The 17,524-nt window shown below is 36.1% G+C and overlaps 1 protein-coding gene across 1 annotated transcript in view; it reads right to left on the bottom strand.

Moving 5' to 3' along the window:
* The window catches only part of LOC126828357 (uncharacterized), a 209,077-nt gene extending 195,002 nt beyond the window's left edge, over positions 1–14,075 (bottom strand). The window contains exon 1 of the mRNA XM_056102298.1: positions 14,014–14,075. The gene's annotated coding sequence lies outside the window, so the exon portion shown is untranslated. The remainder of the gene's footprint in view (positions 1–14,013) is intronic.
* Positions 14,076–17,524: the final 3,449 nt, after the last annotated feature.

Here is a 17,524-nt window from a genome sequence, read left to right as displayed (position 1 = left end):
TTTCGTCCTCTTCCGATTCTATTCCAAGGTCTCGTGGATCTCGATCACTACCACTATCACTATCCCCATCATTTTCATCATTAATAATTTCTAAGACAGCATTTAATGTTAAGTTTTTGTTCATCCGCAGCCGTTTAGAGCAGGAGGTCGCCATCTTGCACTAATGACAACAAAGCAGACGATAGGCCTAGCGCGGGTTATCCAGTCTAAGCAGACGACAGCGAACGTACTTGACCTTTCAACAAGAAAACCCATGGAAAACCCCCAGTATAGTTATTTAAAACGAGGCTAAGAGCTAAAAATAGTAACTTTAATTTCTATTCCTGTCATTGGACAATACTTCGAGGGATTTCTTTTAGTATGCAATTAGAAAAGTTGATCTATTCTAAATTAAGGTATGACGTTGGCGACATATATGTCGCTAAGCTCACTGTCGGTGACAACATATATGTCGTATTACTTGCCAAAGGGTTAAGACTTGCCATATTAGCAAATACTTAAGCACTGAGCATAACTTCAGATTGGGGTGTAGGCATTTTTCATCAAATTAATATAAATGCTGGTTTGAAATATCAAACAAATCTGCAGTAGGCTACAAATGAAATAAGTAACAATTAAATAAATAAAGCTGGCAATAAAATTTTAATTAAATCTTCTTTTGAATATATATATATATATATTAAAGTAAATAAAGTACAAGTACTTATTTGTTTACGGTAGATAAATGCATAAATAAAATAAAAAAATCCGTCCAGTTAAAAAATTCTCCACTTTACTTCATTCTGACATACATTAAATCATATAAGCTAGCTGTCTGCCTTCTATGGGCGTCTTCAGATATTAATAATGTATACAAAATATTACAAATACGATACATATATACATTCTTAGAATAATAGATTTCCATGACAATGAATTATAAATAATATTAGATAACGTACAACAAAAGGTTTAAAAGTATACATTACATAACACGACATAAATCTACATAGTCTTCCTGGTATAGTTTGACAATGGTCAATATAGGAACAATGAGATGAAATAAAGGTTCATAGACCAATTATGTAATCTGGCTATAATAAAACTTAACCTTTCATTAATTTATATAATCTTCCTGGTATAATTTGACAATAGAACCATACAGAAGTAAAGAGATTAATTAAATGTCAATAGATCATTTAGGTAATTAAAATGTACATTTATTTATATCCATCTTATTCTCTAATAAACCGATTATAGAGAAATAAAGGTATACAGGGTTTTAAAATCCCCTTAAATAGTGTTGAAGTAAAAAGTGTAAAAACATATATTAAGATTATATTTAAATATTATTAGAATATTAAAATAGGTTGGGAAGGGTGCAAATTAAGCATTTAAATCTGGTTTGAACCGGTCAATAAAGTAAGCTTCCATATTCCGCCTCTTGATACTTTATAAAAAGGAAAAATACTAAATTTAATATTTCAGTTCTTAGCACAAGTATTTAAATGTTTAGAGACTTTCAAAACAGGATTAATTTGTAAACTCTGTTTCCTATGAACTCGGATGCGTGCGTGTAATTCAGTTCCGCATTCCCCTATGTAATTCTTCTTACAGTTATTGCAAACAAGAACATAAATTAAATTTTTAGTACTACAATTCATATTATGATTAATTCTAAACGTATAATTAGTATTAGAAAAAGTGAATTTAGTATTATTAATCATATGTTGGCAACATTTACAAAGTGGGCTATGGCACTTAGAACTAGAAGTAGAAAAAGTTCCATTTCTAGAAGCTTGAAACTTAGCTTTAGTGAGTAATTTTTTGAGGCTAGGGGGCTGACGTTTACTATTAATTAAATCTATGCCATGAAATTGATTATAAAGTTTATCATTAGAAAGGAGAACATTCTTAGTATCATAAATATGTTGACAAAAATTATTATGTCGAGGATTATATGTCGAAATAAAGGTAATACAAGTAGAGATATTCTTTTTTTTTGGCGTTCTTAATACTTCAGTAGTTAGACCCCTAGCTTTTTCAATACCTATATTAATAACCCCAAGTGGATAATCTTTTTTTAATAAATTGGATCTCAACTCATCAAGTCGTCGAATTCTGAGATCTTCGTCTAAAATTATAGTGCATAGTTTTCTAGCAAGAGAAAAGGGTATATTATTTTTAACATGACAGGGGTGACATGACTTATAAGATAAATAATTTTTAGTATCTGTTTGTTTGGAGTAAATATCTGTAACGATTCGATTATTAAATCTCTTAAAGGCTCGATACCACTCTTGTTGTAACTGAATAATATGTCCAAATCTTTATTCTGGTCTACAAATTGTACTATTTAGAATATTTCAATTAATTGATGATAAAAATTTCATCTTAACACACCTTATATCGATAGCTTTTAAAATAAAGGTTTTAGAAAAACGGGGATTTAGAAGTAAAGGTAATCTATCTATCCAATAACTGACTGCCTCCAGGCACAAATTATGTGAGATATTGCTATAGAGACTACAGACATCCAATGTTACAAATATTTCGTCTTTTATTTCCTGGGGCAGTTTATTAAGGAAGTCAATGTCATCCTTTATATATGATTTAATTCTAGGGACAAAGGGTTTTAAAAGAATATCAATTAAATAAGATAATCTGTTAGTGGCACACGACGTGCCAGCTATAATTGGCCTAAAACTAAGGTCACACGGTCTATTGATAATCACATATTCGCTATTTTATTCTATGATGCTGTTTTTAATTAAATCCAATTTGTGTATTTTCGGAAGGCCATAGAATTTACTAGCTTTACAATCAAATTTGGTTAAGAACTTTTTTTCATTTTCTGTTAAACCGTGACCTTCATTTTCAATTAAAATATTAGGATATTAGGATATCCAAAATTATTAGCACAACCGCCAAGCTGCACTACTTTGTTTCACGGTAAATGATGAAAAGATAAAAAAAAAAAGGTATGCCGACACAAACTGATTTCAACACTGGTTTAATAACATTTTAACTTTTTAAAGTACTTTTCATCCGTCTTGGGACTATTCATAAATAATGTCATTGTATGAAGCTGGACAGTATAGTATATTTATACATATTTACATAGTAACACTGTGGTTTTAATTGGCTATAGTTACCATTGTCTATGGTTACATAGTATATCGTTAAATAATAGAAAACATGTACACACGTGTTAATCTGTAGTATATGGGTTCAATTTATGAACGAGTGGAAGATAATCATGGGATAGATTTAAGAAAATTAATGAAGCTAATGGCCAATTGTTACTTATTGACTATTAAGTCGGGGTGTCATCGACTTTCATTTTATAAAAAAGGAAAATTTGGAATTTTACTTGTAGGTGTTATGCACATTTATAAATATGTCTATTTACAAATAAGGGCCCATTTTCAATATTACAATCCCGTCGAAGGTTGCCTTATCTATCCCATAGATGCGTGGACGTCTCCCCTATGTAAAAATTTAGACACCCATTGCAAGTCAACACATAATATGAGATTTTTTGTGTCGCAATTCATATTGTCGTTGACATTAAATGTAAACTTAGGAAAATTATATTTGTTATTTGGCGTAATATGGTCGCATCATTTACATCGAAGATCCGGGCATTTCGATACATAAAAGCCGGTCCTTGTGATAGATGAATTGAACTTTGCTTTGGTTAGGAGGCGTTTGAGATTAGGTGGCTGTCTTTGTGATTTAATGAATCGAACATTATCAAATTTTCTTCTGAGGTCGTCGTTTGATGCCAGGATTGCCCTGCTCTCGTACATTGTTTTAAAGAAGTTGGGATGTTGGGGGTTATGGGTGACGAAAAACGTAATGATATCATCCGAACTGTCTTTTGCTTTAGTAGCCCTCAGTGTTTGGATATCAATTGCCAAAGCCTTATTTATCCCAACTTCTATTACCTCGACGGAGTAATACTGTTTCAAAAAAATTTCTTTTTAGCTCACCTAATCTGACAACCCGGAGGTCTTCATCTATCACAATGGTGCATATTTTTCTAGCTAAAGAAAAAGGTATATTATTTTTGGTAAGGCGTGGGTGACATCATTTATATTAAAGATAGTTTTTGGTATCTGTTTTATTAGAATACATATCCGTTATAAGGAGTTCTTCCCTTCGTTTCAGTAGAACGTCCAAGAATGCGATTTGCAGATCCTTCATGCGCTAATCTATACTATGTATGATGATGGTGGACACAAATGTATGCAAATTTGCTCGCATGAACTTTTGCATATGTGTGCAATAGTAAATTTACTATGCGTTCGCAGGAGTTTTCAGTAAGGTATGTAAATATTAAACATGCATTATGCAAGAGCTAAATCTGATTATTGCAAGTCTTAACTTAGGCTTCAGATGTTATAGAAATTATAAATTAGATCTTTATTTAAACAACAAGACCAAAATCAACTCTGTAGACCCACGGATGGCTCGGCTACAGCTCGGATTTAAATAGGATTTCACTAATCGATTAAATCAAATAAGGGGTAACCTGATGAAAATACTTCAGTTAGATCGAGGCTAAATGATAGAGTGTACTAAGCGAGACCGCTGTAAAGCGTTTCCGTATGCCATTGAAAACTTTACTTGATAATCGAGATATGTAGGTGGAGTTAACGCCTGTCAATCAAACGATCGACGAAGGTGAAGACGCATTTCGCTACCATTTTTAGTCAAATATTACAACGATGATAACTATGTTCAGAATAAAGTAATTTGACTGAATTTTTCAATATATTCTTCTTTCATCATCTACTTTTGAACTGAATGGCCAACTCTCTATAAAAATCTCCCATAATGTATCTTTAAGTGGTACTTTTAAATGTTATCCCAAATATGTCCATTGAATCTGGTCTTCCGTAATTATTACATAGTCTAATATCATACTGTCAAAGGATAAGATGATAATTCCCCTATCAGCTAATTCTTGAGCTAATGGCTGACATGATCATTATCATGTAAGAAGAGTGGATGACCTTTTGAGTTTCCATTTTGTATCAAGCCCTGGAGAATCTTCTTAGTAGTGATGGTAAAGGGTGATATAAATCCAAAAGGGTTGTAGAGAGAGTTTATGATTGACAAGACTTGTTGTAGAGTTTAACGTTAGTACTTGAGGTTGACTTTGAATGTGAACACATATTCGTCTTAGTTCCACTTTCTTTAATACGTTCTCAGCCCAATTATGAAGTGAGTTCTTATGGAAACGTGCAAGTGCGATTACATTAGCTAATTACACTGAGAACTACTAAGAGGCTGATCCGTACGCAGCCATTATATAAATCTCTGTTTGGCTTGTTATTTGTACGTCTATCGAAAGAAAAGTAATTTCCCGACTATTACCGCGTTAAAATTGTAAATAAGGTGCGTTAATTAATAATTAATAACTGTCTGAGAGGTGAGTTAGTTAATGCTAGGGATGAAAAACTGTGCGACGGTGCATTTTCTGTATAGATGTGTTAATTAACCGACCGTTAAAAAATGAATGTCAATGGTGTGTATTGTTTAATTGGCGTGCTTTCTCGCTAGTTGCAATAACTGCACCAAAAGGAGTATAATCATGGACCAACAGGCTTTATCTGACACGTACGTGTTAAATCAAAATTTGGTAAGTAAAACTGTTTTACCGTGCGATTTATCATTCGACCGTGTGTTTTACGCATGTCTTTGTATAATTAAAGACAGGTCTTTAGATAGGTGTGTGTGTGCTCGCTATGATCTATATTTCTCTTATGTGTCTTTTGTATTGCGTACCATATATACTATTCAAAAAAAGTAGGGGATATTTGATTTTGGGGGCATAATACTAAAATATGCAAATGACTACGAAAAAAGTCACTATAGAACCTAACAGAAGAAACATTTCCAGTTACATGTGACGCCCAAACGCACCAATAGCTACCGCATGGAATGCAGGTGATGTTTGGGATCATCATGGGGGTCCAACCCAAGATTTGCACGACTCTGACTTTGAATGTTACAGTCATTGTGGCATTGAATTCCAGGGTGGAAACATCAGTTTAATTGTTTTAGTGACCAGAAAACAAATTTTGATATGCGTCGGCTTACCCAAAATGAAAGGTTACGTGCCCTTGGCATGCTACAGAGCGACACAACACAGGCGGTTGTGGCGCGGACGATGAATGTTTCTCAGTCTGTCATAAGCAGGCTATGGTCCAGATACCGTGATACACCATCTGTACAGGACAGACCACGCTCAGGTCGACCAAGGGCGACAACTCAAGCCCAGGATCGATTTATCCGTACCTTGGCCTTGAGAAATCGTGTCATCACAGCAAATCAGATCAGCGCTCGTCTTCAAACAGACACTGGTGTGAGAGTGAGTGGCCAGACGATTCGGAATCGACTGCGTAGGGGTCATCTTCGCGCCCGACGTCCTCGCGTGATCCCTTGTTTGAGAGATCATCACATTCAGGCAAGACGTCGTTGGTGTAGGGATCGCCAACACTGGGATAATCGACGCTGGAGCAATGTGATGTTTTCAGATGAGTCAAGGTTCACTGTTGATTTTTTGGACAGACGTAGGAGGGTGTGGCGTCGTCGAAACGAGCGCTTCCAAGACGTTAACGTCATCAGACATGATCGATTTGGGGGTGGTTCTGTTATGGTGTGGGGAGGCATCACTGTTGCTGGAAGAACGGCTTTACATGTTGTTGCAGGGCGTGTTACAGGCCAGTACTACCGGGACAACATCTTGGCAGTCCATGTTGTGCCGTTCGCACGACGTCATGGCCGCCGTTTCATCTTCCAGGATGACAACGCAAGATGTCACAGGGCCAGGATCGTTACAGGTTACCTCCAACAACAGAACATCACCACATTACCTTGGCCAGCACTGAGTCCCGACCTCTCCCCCATCGAGCATGTCTGGGACATGCTTGGACAGAGGTTACGTCAACGTCAACAACGTTCTGCCAATGTCCAAGAACTTGCTGCTGCGTTGCAACAGGAATGGGACAATCTGGACCAAAATGACCTTAGACGTCTCATTAGGAGTATGCCACGTCGGATCAATGCTTGTTTGGCAAACAGAGGAGGATTTACCCGTTACTGACTTGGTTGTGATGCTGTGGTAACTTTGCTGTTTGACCCCGGGTATCATTTTACCCTTATAATGGTCAGTCTGTGCCTTACTTAGTCTAACGATCATTTGGAATAAATCGATGAATGTGAACTTCATTTCATTTTGTCATTTGTTTCTTCGTCAGTTTCATTAGGTGACTTTAATAACACTTAAAAATCAAATATCCCCTACTTTTTTTGAATAGTATATATATATATATATATATAAAGTTGCATTTAATGAAATAAAAATATGGACATTAATCTATCGTATACGGAAAGGCGAATGTAATGTCGTCATTAATAAATACCCAGCAGTCAGCGCCCAATTTGAATATCCACGTGAATATAGAGAGTAAATCCAGCAAAAACTATTTTTTTCTACAACAAAAGTATATTTCTGCTTTATTACTAAAAAGACGAGCACCCACCGTTTCACATTTATTAAATTTATAAAAATGCGCCATAATGCGTAAAATGTGCATCTTACCTTCAATAGCAATATCCATAAAACATTAAAACAGATATCTCCATATTGATAAATAATACAACACAACCAACCAAACAGTGGTAATTCCCACACAAATGATATATTTAAACTAAAATTACTTTAACTTTTCAATAAGATCCTCATTCCAGAACTTGTAACTTATAATAGCCGTTTTTATACAATTAAAGAATTGTAACATATCAAAGAAACACAAACGCCTGAATTTGCCGTATGTAAATATACTGATTCTCGTAAATATACTGATTCTCGTAAATATACTTATTCTCGTAAATATACTTAATCTCGTCTTCCGACAAGTTATTATTTGTGTCTTCAAATTTGTACCATATAACCAGATTCCTGATCAAGAAAATAATATAATTCAAATGTCAACCCAACCAATTCAGACTTAACGTCTCACAGTTTCACGCATTGTCCGTGCAGAGTACGGGGTCGGCAATTTCAATAACGTCTCCTTGATCAAAGTATCAATTCTAGCAGGGATGTGCTCAGGATTTGGTGAGTGGTGGAAAAAATAGCTACCGAGCGGAGGGAGAAAAAAAATTTTTTTGGAGGGGGGTGTTGTCTTTTATGAAAATTCAACCCTTCTTGGTGTATTTTCAGAGCATCTGCTGCCTTTTGTATTTGCTTCAGTGCAAATCAAATTTCCATTTATAATTATATATGTTTCAAAGTCAAAAGCCTCTCGTACTTATTTAGGATATAAAGATATGTTTTAAGTTTCATCAAAATCGGATAAAAATTGTGACCTCTAGAGGGTCCACAAGCTAAAAACGCGATTTTTCGTACAATCAGGGGCCATAATTCAGGAAGTTACGGTGCGATATGCGCGAATATCGAAAGGAACCGAGATCTTTGGGTTATAAACTTATATTTCAAGTTTCAACAAAATCAGATAAAAATTGTGACCTCTATTTATAGGGTCCACAAGCTAAAAACGTGATTTTTCGTACAAACGGGCCATAATCCATGAAGTTTTGATCCGATACATGCCAATATCGAAAGCAGCCGAGATCTTTTGGAGATAAACCTATATTTTAAGTTTCGTAAAAATCAGATAAGAATTGTGACCTGTAGAGTGTCCACAAACAATTGTGGACGGACGGATGTCTGGACGGAAAGGGGCGACGACAATATACGTCCACATGAAAATGTGGGCGTATAAAAATGTGTTTTTTCTAACAATTAGGGGCTATAATCCAGGAAGTTACATTCTGATATGTGCGATTATCAAAAGGAACCAAGTTCTTAGTGTGTAACGGTGATGTAATAGAACAGTTTTTTAAATCAGATAAGAATTTTGACCTCTAGAGGGATCCAAGCTAAAAACGGTGATATAATCAAAAGTTTTTTTATATGAATAATAATTGTGACCTCCAGAGGGACCACAAGCTAAAAAAGGCAATTTTTCGTACAATCAGGGGCCATAATTCACGAAGTTATGATCCGATATGCGCAAATATCAAAATGAAATAAGATCCTTGGGTTATAAACACGCATTTTAAGTTTCATCCAAATCGGATTAAAATTGTGACCTCTACAGGGTCCACAACCTTGATATACCACATTTTTACACTATTCGCGTAAAAGCGGCAGCCATTTTGTCTGGCAGTTTTAGTCCGATTTTCACAAAATTCAAACTCAACCTTCATAACGGTGTAAAACAATTTTTTAAATCGGACAAAAAGTGAGGCCTCTGGAGGGACAAGCTAAAAACGCAATTTTTTGTACAATCGGGGGCCATAATTCAGAAAGTTACGATCTGATATGCGCGAATATCGAAAGGAACCAAGATCTTTGGCTTATAAACATGCATTTCAAGTTTCATCAAAATCGGATCAAAATTGTGACCTCTACAGTGTCCACAGGCTAAAAACACAATTTTTCGTACAATCAGGGGCCATAATCCATGAAGTTATGGTCCGATACATGCCAACACCGAAAGGAACCTAGATCTTAGGGAGATAAAGCTATATTTCAAGTTTCGTTGAAATCGGATAAAAATTGTGACCTGTTGAGTGTCCACAAACAAATTGTGGACAGACGTCCGGACGGATGGACAAACAGGGGCGACGACAATATACGTCCACATGAAAATGTGGGCGTATAAAAATCACGCAATAAAAGATTACTGGATTAACTGTAATCTATTTGTTTTGGATGATAACAGCGTTCTTCGTATTAAACGACCTAGTAATTTGTCAAATACCCAACTGGTTGTCCCGTAAGAGTTAAAAATTGAAATTTGTCAATTGTGTCACAACATTCCATTGTCGGGTCATCAGGGCATTCAAAGAACAAAAAGTCGAATTAAGCAACAGTTCTATTGGTATGGTATGACGGATTATGTACGCGCTTATGTCACTTCTTGCGCTATCTGTAATATGAATAAAAATACGCAAGCTAAAGTGCGTAACAAATTGAATAAATATCACGCTGGTTCGCCAATGGAGAGGGTACATTAAGACATTTTGGGTCCTTTACCAGTTACGAAAGCGGGGAATGAATACATCTTAATGATGGTCGACCAATTTTCAAAGTGGATTGAATGCGTTCCTCTACCGTCGCAAACTGCGGAGATTACTGCCAAGGCAGCAGTTAATAAATTCTTTTCGCGGTTTGGCTGTCCGTTTCAGGTTTTCACCGATCAGGGGAGGAATTTTGAAAGTCATTTGTTTTGTTGTTCACTGCATTGTGCCAAGTGTTACAAATACATAAGGGCCGCACTACACCCTATAGACCGTCTTCTAACGGGCAAGTTGAACATTATAACTGTACTACTCTTATGGAAGCTGTAAAATGTTATATTGACGGGTGTCAAAACAATTGGGATATTTATTTGCCACAACTTGCCAGCGCTTTGAGGTCAAGTGTCAATAGACAGACGGGATATACTGCTAACAAACTTATGTTAGGTCAGGAAGTTAATCATCCCGCTGATCTGATGTTTAGTTCATCTGTTGAGAACGCTGGTGAAGTGGATTCGTTCGTTTCCAAACTCGAACAGGCTTTAATTGAAATGCATAAATTAGCTCCCGAAGTATCCCCAACATGGAACGGCCCGGGAGTTATAACACAAGTAATTACGCCATATTTGTATCGAATCAAGACACGTAAAGGTGAAACGGTTTTAAATCACGACCGTATAAAAGTTTGTCATGATAGGGAATTGCCGTCTTGGATTTAAAGGTTCCGTAGAAAATCGGAAACTAGTATAAATCCGATTGATACCGGAAATATTGATATTTATTGCATTTGTAGAAAACCTGATGAAGGTCTTCCAATGGTATGTTGTGACCGATGCGATGAGTGGTTTCATTACCGCTGTGTTAATATAGACCCGGGTGTAGACTGGGATGATAGGGATAATTATTGTCCCAGTTGTGCTATGTAATTATCTGTTGTGACGTTGATATGGGAACGGGGGGTGGACTTAACTAATACAGTTACTGTCTTTACCGATATAACGGTAAGGGCAGTGCTAGGTTTTATTTTTTAGGAATGGAAGAACCAGGAAGAGACTTGTGGGCTCTTTATAACTCCCGGAGAGGTTTCAATAACATAAATAGACAGGGTTACCATGCACCCGTGGGATTTGGGGATTTTGAGCCAGCTCATTCGCTATGGAAGACCAAATGGGACAATATTCATGATTCTTGTTTTTACATTCCAGTTTGAATATTTTAGACATGAACGCAACATTCTAAACTAATGATTCTTGTTTCTACATTCTTATGTCAACATTTCATGCACAAACAAAAAATTGACTTTATGTTTCATTTTCGGCATTTTATCGGTAACTTTCATATATCATTAAGTATTAAAATTAAAAAATAATTTCTTAATTTTACACGACAAAGAAATCAATTCATTGGTTTCTGAAAGTATCTAAAAAAAAATCTGGAATTTGAACTCTTATGAAAATATTTTCTACGTTTCAAAAAGTTTGAAGTTAAAATCTTGAAATGAAAATGTCCAAAAAAATATAATGAATTATCAACATTATTACACCAGAGGGCGTTAGCGTATGTGTACAACTTTGATACAGACTATAGATTAGAAATCAAAAGTAGACTTTTCCACGAGTGAAAGTGGGCCCCTGTTGTGTTTACAGTAATTAGTTGCATGAAACAGAAATTAAGCTCGAGATATAATAACATAACAAATAACTTCTATAATTTAAACAGCTAGAAAAATGTGGACAAAGGCCTTTCTTACATATCCGCTGTGAACAAAGCATTCTCTCTCTCTTACTTAAAATGGCACTCGGCCCTTTTATTTTAGTTGCCGTGTGTGTGATACAAGACTCAATGGTTTATTATAGATATTTTCAACTCTATAGATAGAAAAAGCGGGAAAATGTCATGTGACATTGACAAGACAGAAGCTATCATAATCAACCGGTAGTGATGAAACATTCTACGAATGCCGACAAATTTAAGGATTTATATTGTAATGAACATTTAATAACATTTTATAAATAATAATCTCAATCATACCAACTATGCTAGAATTTACCACGGCATAACGGCAAAACTGTCGTAAAAAGTAAAAGCTGAAGCAAACACGGACTGCCACGGTAATAAAAATAGCCCAAATTGCGCCGTTGTCCACGTGTACACGTATCAAAAAGTTATGCCTTTTATATACATGTAGACGTATGAAATGCATAGGTAATAACTTTTCAATATATCATACAGTCGTTCAGGGGCGGCTGGGCTTGGGATTAGGTCAATAATTCAGAAGTACAAGATTTAGTTGTAAATAGTGTCCCAAGTCTACCCTTATAGTTCATTTTTTCATAAGAATGCTCACTTTCTAAAATAGTGCCCTTATTATAGAAAGTTATGGCAGAGCCATGGGAAATTTGATGAATCAATTTTAGTTATTGTTGACATGATGGCAACCATTGGGAACACGAATAACTAAAGGATTGAAAGGAAAACAAAATTCGATGACTTTATTACTCCAAGAGGAATCTGTAAATTTTATACTTATAATGACAGTACCACCAAACGCAATTAGAATCAGATTAATTGACACGGAAAATCATTGCACGGGCCGTTTGTCTATCTACAAATATAAAAATTGCGCGTTCAGTGACGGAAAATGACAACAGTATATTTGTTAAATATGAAGAAAGGCAGCCGTGCCTTGTCAACTAATTTTTGCTATGGCATTTATAAATTTTTGGTGCCGTTGTAGAAGAATCCTCATTTCAAGCACTGGTCATGATCTAGGCCTACTACTGTCTGAACCTTGCTATTTTATAAACGGATTTCTTCGATTATGAACAAACTCTTTAACTTTGGTTATTATAACCATACCTGTGTGTTTGAAATCAACTCCGGTTAAATAAAATCCATTGCACAATTAAATATCCCAACGAATAAAAAAGTGTCATAAATGTACCGTAAAACGTTTCGATGTAGTATGCTGTCACCCCTTGATACGAAATGATATCTCCCGAAGAGTGACGTAACCGGCTTCCATATTTGTATTGCCCTATGTCAAAAGTTTGTTTGAGTTCAATTTTTCAAGAGAACTTTTTTATTCGTTGGGATATTTAATTGTGCAATGGATTTTATTTAACCGGAGTTGATTTCAAACACACAGGTAAGTTTATAATAACCAAAGTTAAATAGTTTGTTCGTAATCGAAGAAATGCGTTTATAAAATAGCAAGGTTCAGACAGTAATACTAATTAATCATGCAACAAATAATTATTAAGTTCTCAATGGACGTTGTGTTTTTTCAACTATGTGTGAAGAGCGACCTTATTATTCTTCAACAAACATCGTCTTCTATCCCGATATAAAACCTCTACAAAAACAGTAGGCCCTACATAGCCTATACGCAATCCATAAAAATATTGTACAAAAATTCATTTCGTATCGCGTAAAACAGGGATTCTCAAATTTTAATGCCGAGGATATGGCGTCAAAAAAAGGTCAAACTATCCCAAGATGGCGACTGAAAGAAATGCTGGTGTATGTGATATTAGATAAACCTGTTTCACTGAACAACGTTTGTTTGTCAGTAAGTGTCATTGTTGTTCAGAGATGGATCACACAATAAGGTAGGACATGCATTTAGAATTTATTGACTGACGCCTTTCAGCTCGTGGCTATTTGATGCGCCAACAATTCAGTCGCAGTTCGCTCTACATAAGTACAGCTTCAGGAACCTTGAGGTTACGTGTGTGAACGAAACCTCAAGGCACTCTGGAGTAGCTTGAGTGGAGTGCAAGAGGATCGGTGACGTCTAACTTTTAAAAATTAATTAAAGGCATTTTATGGCTATACTCTTGATCCATTTCTTTACCAAAATAATTGTATATATTGTTGGTGCTTGTCAGCTTGTGATAGAAAAATATATCTAAACTCGACATGTCCTACCGTAGCGATAAACTCCAGCTGTCCAGAATATTCACCTGTTGGCCGCCATTACAAAACAATGTGCGTTGTCTAGGGATACATCAAAGCACGTGACAACAACAAGTGCTCGCAAAAGGCCTTGGGACTTCGTCTAAAAATTTCCAACGGCCCTGTTTCACAAAAACATAAACTAAAATAGATTTTTACTAAAATCAAAATGAAATTTTAAATTTTATGCATTTCATGAAGATCTATTGTAACTTTAATAGATTTTAGTTAAAATTGCTTGCGCCCGCTCAGTGCACATTTCCGTTCCGGGCACTTACGGGCTAAGCCATAGACATACTAATAATATAGACTGATAACGTCATCAGACGGCATTGGTGATGCCAATGTCCGCCCATCTTTAATAGAATTAGAAGGCTTGATCTCGCTTTAAATAACTGTAACGTACATCTTATCAAGGCCTGAATTCACGTCATACCCTGCATATTTCGGCACTAATTTCGATTGGGTACAAGCCCAGCTTGTGAACCTATCAGATTTCTCGGTCGTCGCGAATACCAAGTCTCGCACTTTCAATTTAAAATGTCTACCTGTGATATTATAATCGAGTTGCAAAGTTCAAGTTTCGTTCAGTGTCAAGGTTTCTGTTTAGGTCGCGGTGTCACTGTTACCTCTGATTGGACGCAACTGTTGACGTGCCTCAAGATAACGTAGCTATAAGTTCGGGAATCGTGAAACAAAGCAAAGATAATCCAACATTACGACAAGCTAAGTACAAATTTACTACAACCTATAACATTTACTAATATTATAAGCGGGCGGCTTATTGTTTCAGTAATTTGACTTAGAATTCTCGATTAAAATCTCGAGTTATTCGCAAGACTTTATTTGTCTACTTTAATTGAGGCCATGAATACAAAATGCTCAAGCTATGTTGAATTTCTTTTAAATACACCACTTCCTAACTGTTTTAAAACGGTAGGCAGTTGTAAACATACTGATAAATTAATTACTAATAAATACACTGAAGTGGTCATCGTTAAACCTAAGGATTATACAAAATCTATAGCTATAAAAACTAAAATAAAATCAAAAGCAAATGGGGAATAAAAGACACTCACGAAATTAAAATATTGAAAAATGGGAACGTGCAACTGGCGTTTGAAAATGCCAGTGATGCAGAAATGAATGGCATGCAAGATCTAACAACTAAGCGGAGTAGAAGTGGTAATTTCCCCACTCATATCTCTAACCCAGGAGCAGGGTATTGTTCATGCTATCCCATGTGAATACACAAACGAAGAAATCTTAGACGACCTTCAATCCAATGGGTATGAAGTAATAAGTGTATAATAGAACCCCAGACGGCAAAAAATCAGGAACCGTACAAGTCACGATTGAAAGGGGTCAGGTTCCGGAAAAAGTAGAGAGAGAGACAGAGAGAGAGAGAGAAATGGGGCTTAACGTCCACTCGACACAAACTAGGTCATTTCGGGACTAACATATGGTTTTTAATTTTATTTCAATAATTCGCTTGCGCGTAGGGGTCTTTAGCAGTAGGAGGGCCCGGAGAAAACCCACGAGGTTGGACAGGCGACCCTACTCCTTGTCACGTACAACCGGGGATTCGAAACCACGCCAATTGTCTCAATGACAGGCTTTATGATACAGCACGCACGTGCTAACCATTCGGCCATCCACCCCCCCCCCCCCCCGGAAAAAGTAGAATTAGGTTATCAGATTAGAACAGTTAAAGACAGAAACTCTTTTTATGAGTTTTTATTAGAAACAACACTTGGTGTAATTACTTGTATAAATAACTCAACGGACAAGGACTGTTATTAACATTATTAAACAGTCGAGTGCAGAAAGGTTTATTATTGACAACCATCTAGAAATAAATAGCACAATCCCTAATCAAGCGGTTAACTGTACTCCGAAAGCTGAATCGGATACTGACGGGTAGTTCAGAGGTGAGAGGATTTAAGAATGAAAAGGTTAGAACGTAATGGTTAAGATTGGAAATATTGAGTCACTTTTAGCTGGGATGAAGAGCCAAATATCGGTGATAGATAGTGATCTGAAAACCCCGAAAGAGAAAGATAAAGACCGGGATGATAGCTTGAAGAAGATCAGTAATTTATGTGATAAGGTTAGTAAGAAAACCGAAGTAAATTATGAAAGGATTGAGAAACTTTCTACAGACGTAAAAAGTATTAGTGACCATTCTAAGTCAGTAGTAAATCAAGTGAGTACTGTCATTGACCTGCAGTGTCGCTCTATGAAAAATAATCTTATATTTCAAGGTCTAAAAGAAAATACGGGGGAAAATACAGAAGAGTTACTAAGACTGTTTATTGTGCGCGAACTAGGTGTGGATTATCATTTTGAATTTGGGAATGTGCATCGGTTTGGTCGACATGTCACGGGGCGTAGTCGCCCAATTGTAGCCAGATTCATTTACCACAGACCACCAACAATTCCCAGCCATTATTGCAATGAAGATAAACGAAAAATACTTTACCGTGTCATGAAGACCTATAAGCAGAAAGGTCATAAAACTCGGATGGTAAGGGATAAACCCTTTATAGATGGGGAAATTGTATGAGCAGTCTGTTCATGATGAGGATAATGAAAACACTTTGCCCAAAACTGCGCCTGTGTACAGACCATGGAAAGATCCCCAAGCAGACAGAAGAAGTAAGAGGCGATGTCCTTCCTTTCAACGGCAAAGTCTCCTACCAAATCAAACGGCTACTAATGCAACAACCAGAAATAGATGTAACTTTCACAAAAAGCTACAGCACTAAAGATATATTAAGAGCCAATGGTAAACAAAATCCTACACAACCACCACAACCAAAGGGATGTGTTTATCAAATAGTATGCAATTGTGGGATTGCATACATCGGGGAGACAAAGCGACCATTAAATAAAAGGATAGATGACCACAAGTCGAAAGCAGCAACCAACAACTCAGCTGTAGCTGAACATTTGAACTCTAACCCTCACCAGAGAGTCCAATGGTCCAACGTAAAACCACTATGCAAGAATATAAGCAACAAGAGAGCGCGCCGATTACATGAAGCCATTCAAATACGACGACACAAACGATGAACAGAGATCAAGGATTGTTCCTCCCCAGGGCGTATGATATTCTTATCACATAATCAAGGCTAAGCATAATTCTCCTTTTTTTCTTTTTTATCATATTTAATACTTATCAATATTCCTGTAATAACTTTAAGTTTGTAATAACCATCATAATATACAAAAATGATAACTAATAATTCCCAACTATTTTTGCTTTTCAGGCATTTTTGCTTTTCAGGCCTGCGGTTATTGTAATTTAATGCACTCAATAGTTCTAACCCTGCTTTTCTACATCACTATAACATCCAGTGAAGTACCACTCAATATTTTAAATTGTCAGCCTTCAGGGGACTATTGATCATTTGTGCAGTCATTGTTCTAAGGGTTTTTCGTATATCAGTGTAATCACTCGCATCAACATCCACATATCAAT

This window comes from Patella vulgata, chromosome 7, assembly GCF_932274485.2.
Source record: "Patella vulgata chromosome 7, xgPatVulg1.2, whole genome shotgun sequence".
Lineage (NCBI taxonomy): Eukaryota > Metazoa > Mollusca > Gastropoda > Patellidae > Patella > Patella vulgata.
The sequence above is the reverse complement of the archived record's forward strand: the minus strand, read 5'-3'. Positions and strand labels throughout refer to the sequence as shown.